The 17,817-nt window shown below is 38.1% G+C and overlaps 1 protein-coding gene and 1 pseudogene across 1 annotated transcript in view; one reads left to right on the top strand and one right to left on the bottom strand.

Moving 5' to 3' along the window:
* The window catches only part of STK3 (serine/threonine kinase 3), a 354,584-nt gene that overhangs the window by 165,394 nt on the left and 171,373 nt on the right, over positions 1-17,817 (top strand). The window lies entirely within an intron of this gene.
* On the bottom strand, positions 1,617-2,368 carry LOC117079585 (annotated as a pseudogene).

The raw sequence follows: 17,817 nt of genomic DNA, 5'->3' as shown, positions 1-17,817 counted from the left end.
TAGTAACAACAATAATTACAACATATGATAACATGAATGTATCAAAGTTATCAAAAGTTACATAATTAAAAGTATCAAAAGTATCAAAAATTATGTAATTAAAACATTTAACAATAGTGCTGAGATAGCCCAAGCACAGCATGCTTATTGCTTAAAAAGTCCTAGTTAAATGGCCATATACATATGCCTGAACTTTCGGGCCTCATTTTACCCTTTTCTGGCTGCAGCATTATAGAAGGGTATGCCTCTTCCTTCTTTTTTTTTTTTTTCTCCTACCTATCACTTATTTCCTCTCTGCTATGGAACTTCACAGGCTCACGTGCTCCTTAATTTAGGAGACAAACAATTCTCCTTTGGGAGAATGAAAAAACAGTGAAAACAACTTGGAGATACTGGATTTGAATTATCTCAAAATAGTATAGAAAACGCATGCCTGTAGTCCCAGCTACTTGGGAGGCTGAGGTGAGAGGATCACTTGAACCCAGGAAGCAGAGGTTCCAGTGAATTGCTTTATATGTGACTCTGAAAGAAAGGCTCTGAAAGACAGCAGTAGAGAACAGTTCTTTACTGCTGTCTTACCCCTTTCTTTCAGAGCCACGTGTAAAAAGACTAATGGATACTTGCTGCTTCCATTTGCCCACTTGCTTCTCATTTACCCCTGAACAGACTTTGGCTGTGTCTTCCCTACCACCCTACTGAAATTATTAACACCTTTACTCCTATTTGGCATTGGTAACCATTCTCTGTTTGTTAAATCTCTTACCTTTTTTGATTTCTAGGAGATCACCATTCCCTGGCTTTCCTCCAGCTTTTATCTCTGTCTTGAATTCTAGACTTATTTCTAATAATCTGCTTATATAATTTTCTTTTCTTTACTATTTTGAAATAATTCAAATCCAGTATCTCCAAGTTGTTTTCACTGTTTTTTCATCAGACTTGTTTCTCCCTTTATATCTGAACCAACTATATATTTGAAGCAATTGGTTGGGTGATGGTGCCATTAACCAAGAGTATCCTCCTTCTGTCCAATCTTCAGCCTTTATTTTTTATTTTATTTTGAGAAAGGGTCTCACTCTGTCACCCAGGCTGGAGTGCAGTGGTGTGATCTCCACTCACTGGAACCTGTGCTTCCTGGGTTCAAGTGATCCTCCCACCTCAGCCTCCCAGGTAGTTGGGGCTACAGGCATGCACCATCACCCCTGGTTAATTTTTGTATGTATATATATTTTTTCTTTTAGAGACAGGGTTTCACCATGTTGCCCAGGCTGGTCTTAAACTCCTGGACTCAAGTGATCTGCCTGCCTTGGCCTCCCAAAGTGCTGGCATTGCAGGCCACTGTGTCTGGCCCAATCTTCTACCTTTAATCAGTCACCAGGTCCTGTTGATGTTTCCTTCCCTCCTTCCTGTCCAGCTCCACTGCCACTGAGCTGATTCAAGTTTTCATTATTCACCAGTTCCCATCTCTATAACTTTCTTAATATCTTTCAAGTAATATCCCCTTCTTTTCATCCACATCTTTATTTTTCCTTCCAGATTTTTTAATACTCCACATCACCAAATAATTTATTTGGAATTGAGATTAAAAGAACATTTGACAGTTGTGAATGTATGTTTATTCTGAAACTTCTAGCTAGTTGTACTGCTAACCCTTGACAACTTACCAGATTAATTTTACTTTATTTCTTCAGGCCTGGGGTTTTTTGATGACTTCAAATTTGGGATCTTCAAATTTGAAGTTAGGAAATGTATTCATGTCTGCTTTACCATACCTTTGCTTGTGCTTAAAAAGCTTCCTGTCTGGCTCTTGCTGGTACTCTGGATCAATATCAACAGATCCTCCAGTTGTCTGTCACTTAGATTTGTATTCTCTAACCTTGTACATGGAGAGTTTCTGTACAGGATCAAGTTCCTTATTAAACGCCACTGCTGTAACACCAATGTTCCTCTGCAAACGGACTGAGACTGCTGACCGAAAGACAGAGGAGAACCTGAAGAACCTCTGGAGAATCGTGCTGATTCTGTTACTTGCACTCAGTCCTGAGCTGCCAAAGCCACCACCGCTGCCACCGTTCTACCTTCTTCTGGATCAGTACCAACTGATTTAATAATCTACAGTCTCAATCTCCTGTCTAAAGTAAACTTCATGATACTGCTAGATTGACCATCTTAAATGAAACACAGCTCATATTACTGTCTTACTTAGGATCCTCCCCATTAACAGCCAGATTTTTAAGGGTGTCATATAAGGCCTTGGGCTCTGCATACGTCTTTATTCATGTGACATTTCCTTTCCTTTAGCCATACTATCATTTGTAGGTAGCGTTGGGTTTACCTCTGCCCTCTTCTCAGTGTTACTTTGTGCCTGCATTTTCTCCCATCCTTTTTATACGCATTCTGTCTCAGAAACTTTTCCTCTGGGCTTCCTTTGCATCCTGTGTACCCCAAGATCATAGAAGTTATCAATTTCTGTTATAGTTTATATGACTTCCCTACCACATTATGAATTTATTGATAGCAGCGTGTGCAATTTTTATTTTGTGTCTTCAGTATCTAATACTATGCTTTATGACATACTAATTGTTAAATAAATGATTAATACATTTATATACAAATTTGGGGTACATAATTTTCATTTACTTTTTTTTTAATAACTGGGAATGTTGAGGTGGACATATCTATATTGAATAAACCTTGAAGGAAAGAATATTGTCTCTCTTTCATCAGTGAACAGCTTGAGTGCTACCATGTGTTCAGCCATGGATGAGGCACTACATGAATGAAATCAAAATACGAGGGAAGGACTGGTGTTATAAATTGCTTTTTCTTTGACAAAATATTATTTAAAATAATTCATTTTATACTCATAATGCATATTTTTTTAGTACAGTTTAGGTTTAGGAAAACAAATCATTTAGGTTAACATCTAAAATGTTAATTTTGAACTTCACTGACTATAGTATGGCACATGTCCAATAGAATCTGTTAAAAATTTTCCTCTGGGTCAGATCTAAGTTGAGAAGAATGAGGTAACTTTAATGTGAACCTAGATTGTAATGCAGTCTTTCTCTCCAGTGAATTGCCAAATTCACAATTCCATTTGTATCTGGAATTGGGGAAGCTGAGTTTAATATGGATGTTTGCCAAGTTAGCAAATCTTGGCAAGATAGTCTTATTCTCTGTGCTTAATTATATAGTTTTATTATAAAGTTTTTCACATGTTCATTTGTAGGTATCTATTATTCTCTTGAGGTGAGTTCACATGGTTGCCAATCTCTCATTTATACTTTATTCTTTTGGTAGTTAATCATTTACTGTCAAGCCTTCCATCTTTCTTAGAAGACTACATTTTTATTTTTACATTTTTATATATTACCACTAGTGAACCAGTTTTGTCTCTTTGCTAGGTTTATGGATTTTTGAGCAGTGCAAGTGTAAATCCCTCAGGAAGGCCAAATTCTTGGTATATTAATTCATTTCATATTTACTCAGTGCCTGTTCAGACACTGTTTTAGGCACTCATACATAGCAGTGAATGAAACAAAGTTCCAGCCTCTTAGGTGCCTATTTGTAATAGGGAGAGACAATAAATTACACACAAAAAACCGGGTGTGGTGGTCCACGTCTGTAATCCCAGCACTTTGGGAGGCTGAGGCAGATGGATCATCCAAAGTCAGGAGTTCGAGACCAGCCTGACCAACATAGTGAAACAATTGGTCATAGTGAAATAATTCTATTAAAAATAAAAAAATTAGGCAGGTATAGTGGTGCACGCCTGTAGTCCCAGCTACTTTGGAGGCTGAGGCAGGAGAATTGCTTGAACCCAGGAGGTGGAGGTTGCAGTGAGCTGAGGTCGTGCCACTGCCCCCTAGCCTGGGAGACAGAGTAAGATTCTGTCTCAGGGGAAAAAAAAAAACAAAAAAACGAAAACTATAACGTATCAGATACTGATAACTGCTATGAAGAAAAAGCAGGATAAGAGGGATACAGAATGACAGATATGTTTGTGATATTATATGTAGGATGGTCAAGAAAGGCCTGTCTAATAAGGTGACTTATAGTAGAGATGTAAAGGAGGTAAGTAAATGAGCAATGCAGATTTCTGGGGAAAGAATGTTCTAGTCAGAGGAAACTGATGTGTGACTGTGTTTGATGTTTTAGAAACAGTAAGGAGGTTTAAGTGGCTGGAGCTGGATAAGATGGTGAAAGAAGTAGGAGATGAGATCAGAGGGATGGCAGGGGAACAGATCACTTAGAGCCTTCTTAAACCACAGCAGGACCTTTAACTTTTACCCTGAGTGAAACAGGAAACCATTGCAGGGTTTCGAGCAGAGGAATGGTATGGTCTGACTGTGATTTAAAGGGCTCATTCTTCATTGAGAAGGGAACTTGTAGCAGGACAAGAATGGAAGCCAGGTGAATAGTGAGGAGGTTACTTCTTCAGTAGTCCAGGTAAGAGATGATCGTGGCTTGAACCAGGGTAGTAAAGGTAAAGTTGTTGAGATGTGGCCAGATTCTGGATATTTGTATATTCTGATGATCTAAATGTGGAATGTAAATGAGAGTCAAGGATTATTGGCCTAGGTTTTTGGCTCAGATATCTTGAATGATGAAGATAAATGATGTTAAACATATTCATAGTTAATGTGTTTTAATTAAAAAAAGACATTTACTTTATGTCAGGTTTATCTCTTAAAACATATTCTGCTTTGGCATTTCTCATAACTAGAAAATCTCATCTTCATACTGTTTATTATTATTATTATTATTTTATTTTATTATTTTTTTTTTTGAGACAATCCCTCCCTGTCACCCAGGCTGGAGTGCAGTGGTGCCATTAGGGTTCACTGTAGTCCTGACCTCCCAGGCTCAAGTGATTCTCCCACCTTGGCCTCCCAAGTAGCTGCAACTACAGGCATGTGCCACCACCCCTGCTAATTTTTAAAATTTTTTGTGGAGATTGGGTCTCGTTGTGTTGCCCAGGCTGGTCTCGAACACGTGGGCTCAAGCAGTCCTCTCGCCTTAGCCTCCCAAAGTGCTGGGATTACAGGCATGAGCCACCATGCCCAGCCATGCTGTTTCTTAATACTTCACGTTTTATTATCTCAATATATGCTGTTTGTTTGATGCTTGCTTCTGAACTCTTTTTAAAATGTAGTTTATATTATTATTCAAACATGGTGAAACTAATAGGTCAGGAGACAACTGCCACTGAAAAGATTGTTACAGTTTCTAAGCGGAGAGGGCATGGCACATCAGATAGGGTGGCATATATGCCACGCCACATAGTGCTCATAGGGAAGCACCAGGGTTGGTTAGGAGGCAGAAATATCTAGGGAAATCATTGGGGAGAGACTTTATCATGATTTTAGTGAGAAGGAACAGGTGAGGCAGGGTAAGGAGAATTGGCTGATTTTAATAATCTCGACATATTCACATATAAGAGCAGCCCCATGTTTGATATCTGGCCCTGGTGTGATTGTTAGAACTATTCTAATAGTCCCAAAATATAAGAGTTCTTTGAGAGCTGAATATTGGGGATGGATGGGAGGTAGTTTTAGATTGAGTGGTTTGCATGTGAAAAGCACTTAAGGAGGGGTAGTTTGCTGTCTAAGAAGTAGCTAGCCTTGGGAGGGGCAGTCTCTCCTGGATCAGCAGGGTTCCCATCAAGAATATGGAAAACAAAGTAGAAACTGTTTCTGTATGTTATATTTGCTTGGCTTCTGTGTTTTTAATACTACCATCCTAGTTTATGCCCTCTATTGGTCTGGCCAGGAAAATTACAGTTGGACTTCCTTTCCATCTTTAGTTTTTTTCTTTGTTTCCTCCCTAGCATTTATTTTCGTTATCAGTAGCCACAAAGGGGAGTCTTGATTGTATGACTTTACCTAGATCCCTCTAGATTAGTAAACTTTTGACCGTGTTCTAAATAGTGCTTTAGGGTTCCCCATATTTGATTTGAAGTTCACTTGATTATATGAACTAATGTTTGTGAGAGGAAGGAAGGTGGGTGTGTGGGGCCTCCAGTGTTTTTCATGCCACTTTCAATTATTGTGGGTTTAAAAAAGGATTCTGTACTAGGGTTCCATGTATGAGTTTATTTGGAAAATAGATTTCACTGCTCAAAAGTTGGTAAACTCTTATAAATGACTGTCAAGTTTCCTTATTATAGCATGAATTTTTTTTCTTCTGTGTCTAGGGTGATAGGCCTACCAGCTGAGCCTATCATACTAAAGAGAGTAGTCTAATTTTGTGTATGAAGTACTTGAGTCTTTTCTGAGTCACATAATTTAGCCAAAGTCACAAATCTATTATTGGGGGAAAACAGAAGTGGTATAACCTGTGTCTAAAAATCCATCAAGTTACCCTAAAAAACTATTACTGTACAAATTCCTCACTTGGCCTTTACTCTTGCTGTCCCACCCAGGTTCCCAGCCTTCTCTCAGCATCCCCCTGTATAGACAATTTTCCTGCCAAACAAGGTGATTTAACATTTTCCAAACCTATCACCTTGGTCTACTTTATTCCTTTAACTTCATCACTATCTTCCAATTATAGGCACATTCCTTTTTTTTGGAGTGGGGAGGGGAGTGGAGACAGGATCTTCCTCTGTTGCCTAGGCTAGAGTGCAGTGGTCTGATCATAGCTCACTGCTGTCTTGAACTCCTGGCCTCAAACTGTTCTTCTGCCCCAGCCTCCTGAGTAGCTGCGAGCATAGGCACATACCACCAGGACTGGCTAGCTTTTAAAATTTTGCTTTTGTAGAGATGGGGTTGTGCTGTTTTGCCCAGGCTAGTTTCTAACTCTTGGCCTCAAGTGATCCTCCCACCTCTGCCTCCCAAAGTGCTGGGATTACAAGTGTGAGCCACCATGCCTGCCTGTGTATTCCTTTAACTTAGCAAGTGTTTGTGAAACACCTGCTTTGTGTTGGGCACTCTGCTGGACTCTTGAATGTAGGGATAAATAAAATTCTTTCTGCTTCAGAGAACCCCCAGGGTAAGGAAAGCCAAAAGTCTAGCATGAGGAATCTACAGTCTTTCAAGAGTACTTCACATTGGATGTGTCTAGTAACATTGTGTGGCCAGACCAAGTGGTTGACAACAAATGGTAAGAGATGAGCCTGGAAAATTGAAAAGAGAGGAAAGAGACCATGAGCGAAGTATTGTGGATAGCTTGTATAAACTGGAAAAATCAGGGGCAAGTTCTGTATTACAATTTCCAGAAATTCTAATTCTGTCAGGGGTAGGTATCTTTAGTTTTATGTAGAGTTGTTGCTTTACTGGACTGTGTTTTAAACAGATATAAAACAGATATTGAAGGAGAAACTAGAGACAGGAGAATTAGTTACATGTTTGTTGTAGTATCCTACTGAGCTGTACCTGAATTTTAACAACCACAAATATTTGTAGTATCAAATTATCTTATATATTTTCTCATTTGCTGTTAAAACAACATAGTGTGCTGGCACAATTAGATATCCACATGTACAAAATGAAATTAGACTCCTACCTCATACGATGTAAAAATGTTAATTCAAAATGCACCAAAGACCTAAATTTAATAGCTAAATCTATAACATTTTTAGTAGGAAACATAGATGTAAATCTTAGGCTTTGGTGTGTGTGTGTTAGCTTGTTTTAGCATTGCTATAAAGAAATACCTGAAGCTGGGTAATTTATAAAGAAAAGAGGTTTAATTGGCCCACAGTTCTACAGGTCATACAAGCATGGTGCTAGCATCTGCTTGGCTTCTGGTGAGGCCTCAGAAAGCTTTTACTTCCTGAGGCAGTGGGGGCATGAGTATGTCACATGGTGATAGCAGGAGCAAGAGAAAGGGGAGGAGTCTCAGGCTCTTTTAAATAACCAGATTTTTTTTTTTGGTGCAACTCTGTCTGTCACCCAGACTGGTGCAGTGGCACGATCTTGGCTCACTGCAACCTCTGCTTCCTGGGTTCAAGCGATTTTCCTGTCTCAGCCTCCCAAGTAGCTGGGATTACAGGCACATGCCACCACGCCTGGCTAATTTTTGTATTTTTAGTAGAGACAGGGTTTCATCATGTTAGCCAGGCTGGTCTTGAACCCCTGACATGATCCACCTGTCTCTGTCTCTCAGAGTGCTGGGATTATAGGCACATGCCACTGTGCCTGGCTAATTTTTGTATTTTTAATAGAGACGGGGTTTTCCATGTTGGCCAGGCTGGTCTCGAACCCCTGAGTTCAAGTGATCCACTGGACTCAGTCTCCCAAAGTGTTGGGATTACAGGCGTGAGCCACTGCACCCGGCCTATGATGAGTCTTAAGACTTGAGTCCAAGTTACATAGCCTTTAGAGGTGGCATGGAATGTTTTTCCAGGTATGAAGTGGGGACAGAATTTTTTTCTCTCTTAATCTTTTCTCTCTACATTCTGTACTCTTAAATTGTTTATTCAACAAACATTATCTTTTGTATACTAAGCATTGCACCTGGGACTGAGGATATGGAAAGCAGTGTGGAGCTAGAATCACTTACCAAAATTCTAAAGTTGCTAGTTTGGGAGGCTGTTTGGTTGGTGATTAAAGAGAGAGTGACTCCAAGGGGAGTAAGATTGGTGAGATCAAGAAAATTTCTTATTTCCCCATGCAGACTTGCATGTAGTTCCTAGAGGCTGTTTGAAAGAATACCTTATCCTCATTGTCTCTATTTTATTAAAATACCTTTACTTTCTTTTAAACTTCTTTTAAATTGTTTCTTCATATTTGCCAGAGATCACTTATTATCAAATCCGATGGCCTCATCTCAGTCCCCTTCTTACCCCTGACCTCCTAAAGCAGGGCCCTTTTTCTTTGAAGGGCCAGATAGTAAATGTTTTAGTCTTTACAAGTCATATGGACTCTGTTGCAGTCGTTCAGCTTTTCCATTATAATGTGAAAGTAGCCATATAGACAGCACATAAATGAATGAGTGTGGCTGTGTTCCCATAAAACTTTATTTGCCAAAACAGGCAACTGGTTAGATTTGGCATGTGGGCTGAAGTTTTCCTGATTCCTGCTCTGAAACATTTGATTGTATTTCTACCTTTTTTGGGAAGGTAGGGAAGAGAGTGTTTCTTTCCTTCAGTGATCCTTTTCCCCCTTTTCTCATTGAATGGCACCTTTTCCTGTATAGTCACTTTTTCATGTGATTCTGTCTACAGCTATTTTCTTGCTTTATACTCAGGCTTCTGTTAAGTCTTCTAGGCTGCAGATTCTTTACCCGCTTCTAACAGGAAATAACTAAGGTGGAGAGTTCACTCCTGCTGCTGCCTTTATGGCTGCTTCCTTTCCCCTCCACCTCCTTTTATCAGGGGAGCATCTCGGGGGCAGGGTGAGGGGCAGCCTCTGTGATAAAGGGAAGAGAAAAGAGAGTCATTACCATGACATGGTAGATGGTTCTGAACCACTGTTTTCAGGGTTATAGTAGGGTAGATTGCTTCCTCATATTTGCCCTCGTAAGTCCCCCACTTCAGCATCCTGTGCAGGCCTGTATGCCTAAAAAGTACCTTTAAGTGTAACATTCTGAACTGCTGTGGATGTTTTTTCTGTGGTGGTTATCTGTTGTCAGTTACAACAAACACTTCTTTTTCTTCCTCACAACTGTAAAATAGGGAAGAAAGAAAATCTCGTTGTCCCAAATTATCCCTTTTCCATTCTTCCTGAAATTTTGCCAAATAGATTCATTTCAGTTTTTAAGCCAAACACATGGGAGGTTTAAGCATAGATGAGAGAGTTACTGTTCATCCTGGCATCATTATGGAAAGGCTTAATTGGTTTGCCTTTTCTCTTGTTCAACTGAGATAGACTCAGCAATGGAAGTTGTAATAGGTGGGAGGGAGGGAAGAAAGGTCAGAGAGAAACATAGCACTTTGGGCTTTTTCTGGGAGCAGAGCCAGCAATGAGAGCTGGGGTTTTTGGGCTTGTAGAGGTGGGACTGGGAGAGAAAAAAGGGAAATGGGAGGATGCACAAGACAAATGTCAGTTTTGAAAATGTGCCTACTTTCCAGATCTTTGCTCTTCTTTGCTGCCTTTCTTGATCTTTACTATAATAATGAGTGTGTGTGTGTGTGTGTGTGTGTGTGTGTGTGTGTGTTGTGGGAGAGGGTACAGAGGAACTGCAATAAAGGAGAAACCAGAGGTAATTTGTCAGTAATCCTCGAATAGCAGTAAGGCTCACAATTTAAGCGCCTTCTTTCAAGATATGCTGCTAGCTAATGACAAGGCCACGACCATTTAGCTGGCTTTCTTTTTTTGTTATGTTTCTCTGTGGTGTTACGTATAAGAAGTAACTGCTAATTCACACTCAGCAGTCTTCTCTGGAGGTTTTTAATTACCGATCTTTCGATCTTTCTCGTTTTCTTGGGTTTAAAATTCAACTGGACTTCATCCTCAGGCCATTTAACTTACTTTTCCTCCTGTTTTCCAGCTTGTCAGTATCCTCAGGCATTCGCTTTACTCCCCTCTCTAGCCAAGACACTGCTCTGTCACTTGAACCACTTTCTTTTTTTCTTCTTTTTTGAGACAGAATTCTGCTCTTGTTGCCCAGGCTTGAGTGCAGTGGTGTGATCTCAACTCACTGCAACCTCCACCTCCCAGGTTCAAGCTATTCTCCTGCCTCAGCTTCCCAAGTAGCTGGGATTACAGGTGTCTGCCACCATGCTAATTTTTTGTATTTTTAATAGAGATGGGGTTTTACCATGTTGCCCAGGCTGGTTTCGAACTCCTGACCTCAAGTGATCCACCCGCCTTGGTCTCCCAAAGTGCTGGGATTACAGGCATGAGCCACCGCGCCCAGCTGAACCATTTGCTTTTAACTCCTGTTTTTCCTTCTCATTTTTGCTGTATCTTCCTAACAACGTACCAATACTAAACTAATTCCATAGTAATAATTATAGTAACTATTATTTATTGTCTACTATCTGACCGACTCTATGATAAAGTTTTACATAACTCTAGAACAACTCTAAAAGGAGTAGATATTATTATTGGCACACTCTATGTAACTATCATTTTATAGCTCTAGATAACAACCCAAGACACAGCTACACTGACAGAGGTGGGTTATCACTCAGACTTTAAAAACCTCAAAGGTTTTACCTTTCCCATTTTGCTGTGTTCCTTCTAACCAGTCAATTATGTAACTGTGAAGACTGATGCCTCCAAAAGATTGATCGCTAATCTGAAATGGACAGTTGGCAATCCTTTCGCATGGTCCCCTACGCCTAACACCTCATTCTCTTCTGGATCTGTTGCAAAATTTCTTTACCCCATCACTCCTTGGTCTTGGCAGACTTGCTTTCTGGTCCAAAGAAAAACTGGAGACTATTAGCAGTTCACTGTTTCTGTCCCCCCATTTAACTTAATGTTTTAGTCTGTTCCTGCTGCTATAACAAAATGCTAAAGACTGGGTGATTTAAACAGCAGAAGTTTATTTTCTTACAGTTCTGCAGTCTGGACTTCCAAGATCAAGGTGTTGGCAGGCCTGGTTTCTTCTGAGGTCTCCTTCTGGCTTGCAGATGGTTGCCTTCGGTGTGTTCTCACATGGCCTTTGGGTTTTTGTTTTTGTTTTTGTTTGAGGCAGGGTCTTGCTCTGTCTCCCAGGCTGGAATGTCATGGCACGATCACAGCTCACTACAGCCGCAACTTGCTCAAATGATCCTCCCACCTCAGACTCCTGGGACTACAGGTAGCCCTGTAGCTGGGACTACAGGTGTGCACCACCATGCCTGGCTAATTTTTGTATATTTTGTAGAGACAGGCTGTCGCTACGTTGCCCAGGCTGGTCTCGAACTCCTGGGCTCCAGTGATCTGCCTGCCTTGGCCTCCCAAAGTGCTGGGATTACAGGCGTAAGCTATCATGCCCAGCCCTGGCCTTTGGTTTTGAATGTACACATTCCTAATGTCTCTTCTTCTTACAAGGACACAAGTCATATTGGATTAGAGCCCCACCTTTATGACCTCATTTAACCTTAATACCTCTTTAAAGGCCTAATCTGCAAATACAGTAACATGGGGCATTAGGGCTTTGACGTAAAATTTGGTAGTGGTAGGGTGGGGGGACAGGACACAATTCAGTCCATAACAGTCAGTATCTATACTTTTCCTTTCTTCCCTTGTCTCTTCCCCCGCCCTTTTCTTTTTCTTCCTTTCTTCATTCCCTTTGTTTTTTCTTCCCTTGTTTCTTTCTCTCCTCCTTCTCATTTCATTCTTCACTCCCTCACAATATGCTCCATGTGGAGGAAGAGGGTTCCTTCTCTGCTCAAGTTCAATGTCTTAACCCCTATTCTGTATCCCATTCTTTCTTTTTATTGTATTTTGGAGCATTACTTCATCGTTTGTTCACTCTCCCATTTATTTTCTTCAGTTTCTTTTACATGGGTTTTCTTTTGTCGGTAAGTAAATATACTACTTCTCAATCATTATTACTACTACTATTGTATTCTATTATGCATATTAATACCAAGTAATTTGTTATTATAAGATGTAACAATCTAAATGCTATACAGATAATCCTTCTAATTTTAAAAAGGGAACTAGTACAGGTTTTTGCAATTTCAGAGCAATTTCTGTTTCTTAGTTTGATAGAATATTTCTACCTTAATATTAAGCTAAAAATATGCTAAAACTATTGTAATAAAAGTTTAACACATTAGGATAGGCAAACACATAATTTCCATCTTCTTCTGAGATATAGAAATGTGTTGATTACTTTAAATGTAGCAATTGCAGGGAATTCTCTGCCAAGTTACAGAAATCTATGTATTAATATACTTCTTGAAGTAGGTTCTCGATAATTTTGATTTTTTTACAGACCCTTGAGTTTACCATGATGAACTGTCATTGCAATACTTATTTGCACTTACTATACCAAACTTCAGTTTTGCTATGTCATTAAAGTTTGTTTCTTTTAGATTGCTTTGGGAAGCTGTATATTGTAGTGTAGCTGTAGGAAATTTACATGCAATGAATGAATGGCAATATAGTACACATCCGTATGTTTATTTATAAGCCATAACTAATCCTATTTAGTATTTGGTTTATTGTATTGAGTGACTAATAGAATCAGGGAAAGTAAACCAAAAAATCCAGTTTTTTTTTGGAGATGGAGTCTTGTACTGTCACCCAGGCTAGAGTGCAGTGGCACAATCTTAGCTCACTGTAACATCTGCCTCCCAGGTTCAAGTGATTCTTCTGCCTCATGAATAGCTGGGAACACAGGCATACACCACTACACCCAGCTAATTTTTTTTTTTTTTTTTTAAGTAGAGACAGGATTTTACCATGTTGGCCAGGCTAGTCTTGAACTCCAGACCTCAAGTGATCCGCCCGCCTCAGCCTCCCAAAGTACTGGGATTACAGGCATGAGCCACCATGCCCAGTGTCTGAATTTTTTTTTTTTTGTATGTAGAATTTTTCATTTGACAGTCTTTTTTTCTCAGCCACAGATATATTTTACTTGCAACAAGGTTTTTCTCATATGTCCACAATCTGTATCATCTGGCCATATGGAGCTTCTTATGTAAGCAATTACCACTGATTCTGGGACTAGAGATATGTTGCTTTATTCAGGGTCATAGTGTTAAAAAAAAAACAACACTCTGAGCTTCCACCTTAAGAACATACAGACAGCTGGGTTGTTGGGTGGAGAGAGTACCATTCAACTGAATCAACGTAATGCACCATATCAACAGACTAAAAAAGAAAAGTCACATAATGTAGAAAAAAAAATTTGATGCAATTCAGAACCCATTTATGGTATTGAATGATCTCAGAATAATAGGAATAAAGATAACTTCTTCAATTTGATGAAGAATACCTATAAAAACCTTTCAGCTAACATCATAATTAATGGTAAAAGACTGAATGTTTTCCCCAAATATTGGGAACAAGAATGATGTTCACTCTCACCACTCTTATTCAGCACCGTACTGGGAGTTCTTGCCAGCTCAAAAAGGCAGGAAGTGGAAGGAAAAGACATACAGATTGGAAAGGTAGAAATGAAACCATCTCCTTTTGCAGATGATATGATTTTCTATGTAGAAAATACCAGTAAATAAACTCATAGAATTGATGGGTGAGTGCAACAAAGTTTCAAGATGCAAGATAAATATGTAAAAATCAGTTGTTTTTCTATATACATTAACAATGAATACATGAACATTAAAGTTAAAAATGCGATACAATTTACAATTGCTTAAAAAACAAAAATATGTTTAGAAACTTTACTACTCTTTTTGTCTTTTTTTGTTGTCATTTTGGAAGAGGTTTGTTTGTTACATTGATATTTTTAACTGTTTTCCTATTTTAAACTCTATTGATTTCTACTCTTTTTTATATTCTTTCTTCTTGTCTTGCATTTATTTTTGCTTTTCTTTGTCTAGGCTCTTCAGGCAGCAGCGTGTGTCCTACAAATTTTAATAGAATTTGTTGTATCTTCATTTTTATTCAGTTTAGTGAATTTTTTTTAATTTCCCTTGAGACATCTTCTTTGACCCATAGATTATTTGAAAGTATGTTCTTTAGTTTTCAAGTGCTTGATTTTCCTATTATCTTTGTTACTGATTTCTAGTGTGATTCCATTGTGCTTGGAGACTCTACTGTGTTCAGTTCTTTAAAATTTGTTGATGTATGTTTTATGCCTCAGTATATGTTCTCTCTTGGTATATGGTCCATGATTACTTGAAAGTAATAAGTACTCTGCTGTTGTTGAGGTGGGGTATTCTATAAATTTTGTTGATGATGATGTTGATTTCTTCTGTATCTTTGCTGATTTTCTGTCTAATTGTTGTATCTCTTGTTGTTAGAGGATATTGACGTTTCTAATCATAATGGTGAATTTGTCTGTTTCTCCTTTCAAGTTTTAGTTTTTGCTTCATATATTTTATAGCTTGTTGGTTGGTGCATACACATTAGTGATTGTTATGTTTTCTTGGTGAATTATGTCTCATCACTACATAATGTCCCTCTCTGTCTCTGGTAATTTTCTTTGCTGAAGTCTTCTTTATCTCTTATTAATATAGCCACGTTTGCTTTCCTTTGATTATTGTTTGCATGTTGTATTTGTTCCATCATTTTTCTTTCAACATGCCTGTATTTGCATATTCTAAGTTAGTTTCTTATATACTACATATAATTGAGTTACATTTTAAAATCTACTTTTTCAGTTTTTGCCTTTTAATTGGCATATTTAGGCGATTTACATTTAATGTGACTATTAATATGTTATGGCTAAAGTTTTGCATTTTTAAAATTTCTGTTTTTTTTTTTTGACTTCCTGTGGGTTACTTGAACATTTTTTAGAGTTTTGATTTATCTATAGTATTTATGAGGATATTTCTATGCAAAACTTTTTGGTGGTTTGAGTATTATACTATATGTACATATATTATCACAAGGTACTGGTAAAGCTGAGGCTTTCTATTTTTACATTTGTTTCCATTATTTTCATGATTGTTCATTGAATCATTTTTTTAAAGACTTTTAAAAATATTTGTCAGATACTTCTGACATCTCTTTTTTTTTGGTGTTGACTTTTATCTTTTAGTGTTTTTTTTTTTTTTTTTTTTTGTCAGTTTGTGATTTTTTTGACTCTTGGTCTGATGAGTAATTTTTGGTTGAAAACAGGACCTGTTTCCCCGTTATGTTCTGAGACTCTGGATCTTATTTACACCTTCTGTTTTAGGTGGATGTTTATGACATTACTTTAGGAGGGGAAGGGAGCTCATCACTGCCAGGTAGAGTTTGTTGAAGTCCAGATTCCCCTTTTAGTCTCTGTTGCCCCATTCAAGTAGCAGGAGTGGCTCCTCATTATTGCTGAGTCAGAGTGGGGATTCTAACTCTCCATGTGTAGTCTCTGTTGTATTGGTCTTACCTAATTTCCACTTGTTAGTGAAAGTCTTAATTTAACTTTTTTCTAGTCCTCCTCAGTGGGTAGTGGGAGGGTCACTTCATTGCTGCCAGTTTGGAGAGGAAGTACAGGTTCTACTTGGTATCTACTGACACTGCTAGGGGGAGCTGTCCTTTTACTTTCCAGAGGGGTGAAATTCTTGACTCCCTACTTGGTCTTTTCTCACCATGTCAGGAGTATTATGGGGCCATGTTATAGTCTCATGAGGATAGAACTTTATACTATCCACTGAGCCTTTCTGACATGGTTAGAGTGGGACTACAGTTTTTCCTGTGGTGTTTGACTGACAAAGAGTGAAATTTGCCTAATTTTCTTTTTTCCGTGGTGTTCTTCTCTTGATCTTTTGGGCAGGGTTTTGTTGAAGCTTTTTTGTTTGTACCTGTTAGCTTTTTCTGGTTGTTGGCTTCTCTGGCTCCGAGTCTGGAATATATAAGGGAAAAAGAAGATCCAGGGAAATCATCAGTTATGTTCCTTGGGTTCCAAGATCCCTAGCTGTTCTGCCTTCTCTCCATCTTTCATGTGTGTGTGTGTGTATAAGAATCTATATATATATATATATATATATATATGGATTGATATATGTAAATAGAATTGATATATACATGTATATATAGAATTCATATGTATATATATTTAGAAACAGTGGTCTTGAACTGGTCTTGAATTCCTGGTTTCAAGCAGTCCTCCCCACTCAGCTTCCCAAGAGGCTGGGATTATAGGCATGAGCCACTGTGCCCAATCCAGATGTTCATATGCTTGTTTATTCATAGTGTCCATGGTTTTCGGTTGTACTTAATGAGAGAAATAGGAAAATGTACATCTACTCTATCTTCCTAGAAGCAGAAGTTACATATAGTTTTTAAACAGCAATGACTTTCTAATTTATGGAATTTTAGATGAAATATAAAATATAGTGACATACATACACATATATAAATATATGTCTATTATATGTGTATATATATATTTTATATACTGTATATGTATTTGTTATTTAGCAAGGGGAACAGTTTGATTTTGTTGCCTGCAGTTGGCCCCGAATTAGTTTTCATAGTTTCTTCCATTCTGTTTATGAACTCTGTCTCTAAAAATGGTAAGTTTTTATTCCCCAAACTTGTGCTAAATGTAGTGGGAGTTTGGATCCATACTGTTTGATTCATGCAGTGATTTTTGACCCTTGATACACCTTAGACTCATATAGGAATTTTTTTTTTAAAACAACCAACCTAGGCCTAGGCAACACCAGATTCTTTGGGCTAGGTTCAGGGAATAAGCAATTTTAGAATACTTCCCAGGTGATTCTAATATGTAGCCAGTGTTAAGAACCAACGGCATAGAGTTTGGAATTGGGTAGTTGCTTGTGAATCATAAAGGTTTCTTAAAGAAATTTGAAGTTAGAAACTAATACATGAATATTTTTTATCATTTTAATTAACTTATGGTAGAATCTAAGGGTTTATCTGGCAGTCGTATTTGGCCAAGGCTGTAGATTAAGCCTTCTTTTCCCTAGGCAAGAAAATGAGGGGCTTTGTTGACAGATATCTTTTCTTTCTAAAACTTACTATTTACTATTAAATTTCACACCAGATTTCTGAGATCAATTTTTTTTTCTGATTGTAGACTTTGATATGTATATATGTCTGTGTGTCTTTAATTACAAACTTCATATTTTCAGTTGTTTCTTTTTTGTTCATATATTTTTTGTTATTAATTTTGATTTTCTTAATTCTAATTTACATTGACTTCTATTATAGATTTTTGTGAAATTGATTTGTACTGGACGTTATACTGTTTTGGGACCAGAGCCTCATTTATTGCATCATATTCTTGCTATCTTAGGACTAGTATATTGTTTTTTTTTGTTGTTTTTTTTTTTTTTTGAAGCGGAGTCTTGCTCTGTCG

This window comes from Trachypithecus francoisi, unplaced genomic scaffold (assembly GCF_009764315.1).
Source record: "Trachypithecus francoisi isolate TF-2019V2 unplaced genomic scaffold, Tfra_2.0 Lachesis_group7, whole genome shotgun sequence".
NCBI lineage: Eukaryota > Metazoa > Chordata > Mammalia > Primates > Cercopithecidae > Trachypithecus > Trachypithecus francoisi.
Note: the sequence above shows the minus strand (reverse complement) of the source record. Positions and strands in the feature narration are given on the sequence as shown.